This window comes from Opisthocomus hoazin, chromosome 8, assembly GCF_030867145.1.
Source record: "Opisthocomus hoazin isolate bOpiHoa1 chromosome 8, bOpiHoa1.hap1, whole genome shotgun sequence".
NCBI lineage: Eukaryota > Metazoa > Chordata > Aves > Opisthocomiformes > Opisthocomidae > Opisthocomus > Opisthocomus hoazin.
The window spans coordinates 32,139,300-32,141,978 of record NC_134421.1 but is presented as its reverse complement, the minus strand read 5'-3'; the positions used below and the strand labels follow the sequence as shown (position 1 = coordinate 32,141,978).

The 2,679-nt window shown below is 38.1% G+C and overlaps 1 long non-coding RNA gene across 1 annotated transcript in view; it reads right to left on the bottom strand.

The window, feature by feature from the left end:
* LOC142362300 (uncharacterized) overlaps positions 1-2,286 on the bottom strand; it is a 68,714-nt gene extending 66,428 nt beyond the window's left edge. Inside the window, exon 1 of the long non-coding RNA XR_012764930.1 lies at positions 1,904-2,286. This is a non-coding gene — a long non-coding RNA (uncharacterized LOC142362300). The remainder of the gene's footprint in view (positions 1-1,903) is intronic.
* Between the last annotated feature and the right edge of the window lie 393 nt (positions 2,287-2,679).

Below are 2,679 nucleotides of genomic sequence, written 5' to 3'. Positions count from 1 at the left end.
TAAGTAGAACAATTTTGTCCTTCATACAGCCCTGTATCACATAGCACATTAGGACTGTAGTTTTGTGAACGTCAGTTTGTGAAATTCAAATTCTTGATTACATATGATAAAACTACGTCCTCCTGGGGAAGAAAAAAAAAACATACAAGAAATTGTTTTTCAATGTTACATACTTAATTAGGAGGGGCCTTAATAGCAATATTAGCAGTTATTGCCTTTCTTTTGAGAAGAAATACGAGGCAGTCAGTACAGAAGCTCTGCAGTCCTTCCATCATCAGCTTAACTAACTAGTTACCCTCTGCAGGGAAGTGGAAATTCTATTCCACTGTGTTTTCTCCGTAGTTTCTTGTATTTCCTCTAGCCTGTCTGGTTTGCATCCCAACCAAGCAGTCTATGAAACCTAGGAGACGTACCAAGGAGAAGCAATCTCACTGCCCAGACTTAATTTCCTGCTAAGGGTAATAAAAAATGAGGCTTCAACATTCTTTTGCTTTTGTACATGGTTTTCACACTCTGGTCTGCCTGCTTCCTTCTTGCTGCTGGTATCCTCCATATTGTGGTTTTCAAAGACATTTTTTTTCTTGAAGAAAATAGAGAGGAAAAAGATTCCCTCTTCTCAATGTGGCAAAAAGAGAGAAAATTTTTGCAAGTTAATCTCCAGAAAGGAAACAATTCCTGCCTACTTCACTCTTCAACTCATGCTAATATCAGAGGTTCTGAAGCTTGCAATATTGCATTTAGTGTAAACTGGGGCTTTTCCTTTAGGGAAAGTCACAGTTGATTGAAAACAACAGCACAGTATAACATGCCAGAGTAAAGGCCTTTTGCTTTAATTTTCAAATACTCTTTTGAGGAAAGTGAATTTGATTTACAAAAGATTTTTTTAAACTTATTACAGTTTATATGTTTGCAGTTAGTTAAGTTTGCATGGACGAAATGCATTGCAATGTTTTCCTTCATCTTTCTAAATTCAGTTTGAATGTTAAACAAATAACACGTGCTCTAGACTTAAAAACATCTAATATGAAGTAGTTTCAAATAAAAGTACAAATACGCTAGTGATAAACTAGATTTGTGTCTAACCCTGACACCTGGAAAATGAAGTACAACCAAAGTAAAATTGTCTCAAGAAGTAAGTGAAAAGAAGACCTCTGGGCTGGTTAAAAGTAGGGAGCTACCATTCTCTAGCTCAGCTCTCAATTTCAGATTTTTCTATATATTTTATTTTCACTAATGCCCATGTTTTTCAAGTTCAGTCTGACCTGTGGGAGGTTTCCATTAGCAGGTATTCTGTGTAATGGATGAGATGGTGAGCAGTGGTGTCACTTCAAAAAATGATGGATTAAGAGACAGAGGGTAGAGATCTGGCAGAGATTAAATGGATCAGTAGACAAGTTCTCTCCTTAATCAGCAGTGTTTACACTGAAAACAAAGGGAGTTTTGTGACAGAGGGGCTGAGGTCAGGTGCTCTGGTCAAAGCTATACTCTAAACGCATCCTTTAAAACTCTGTTACCTGGAGGAAGCTCAGAGCTTTTTCTCTACTGTTTCCTTCTATCAGCAAATAAGGTACAATGACACTTGATTTAAATAGATAGTAGGTCTTGATTTAAAGAGATGACAGTCTGCTAAAAGGCAAAATTTTGAAGTATGATTAGGCAATACCAGCCAAGAATATTCTCCCCAGGGCAAGATATGTCAGAAGCAGCTGATGACCTAAGACATTGTAAAGAGATAGCTGTTTATTTTCTTCTAGAAATCGATCTATGATTGGATTAGTGTCACAGTCATGCAGAGAAACAGATTATCATTCTGTCATTCTTATTAATTAGTAGCATTCTTAATATCTTGCCCTAATTATTTTAAGAAAATTAAGACCAGGCATCAGCCAATCAGATTACTTACCTTCTCTTTCATCAGCCTCTACATCTCAGGACAGTATAATGTAGTTACAGTGGTTATTTCTGAGTCAGAGGGAGGATGTAGTCCAAAAGTAAGCATCTGATCTTCATAGTTTGAAAAGTTAAGATGGATAAAATCACTTCTCTTCTTTTTTTCCATGCTCAAGGGTTCAGTTTGGCTTTAAATCTGTTTGTATTAAGACTGAAATAGTTCACTAGTCTGTGGTACTCTCTTGTCCTCAAAAAGTTGTACGTTGCTGCCTTTTGCTGCCTTGCTTCTAATCCACCATCTCACAAGAGCTGTGTAGACTGGTGAGGTCCAGGAGCCAAAAATATTCAGTATCAGACCAAAAGATACAGATGCTCTCTCTGAGCAAAAAGGCATAGGATTTCAAGCTAGGGAGAAATGTGTGTGGGAGGAAGATCTGCAGTGCTGCTTTGGAAAATGCCTACAGACAGTTCAGTTCTCAGTTTCTAAGAAATCAGAACTCTGCTTTAAGGCTTTAAAGTGAGTCTTTCACATTAGGGGATGCTGGTATTTCTTCTTATGTCCCCAAATTCAGATTTGGCTCTGATAAATATTTCAATGACGTAGATAAAAGATAGCATTTTCATGCCGCACAAATGTAGGCAGAGCTGGCTGAAGGCATAGGCAAAACTGAGTTGCCCGGGGCAGGCAGCCTTCTGGGTATGGCAGCCGCAGCCCATTTCTTGGCCATTTCTGATGGACCTCTGGAAATCATGCATATAGCAGATGCTGCCATTTGAAGAGTTTTGGAA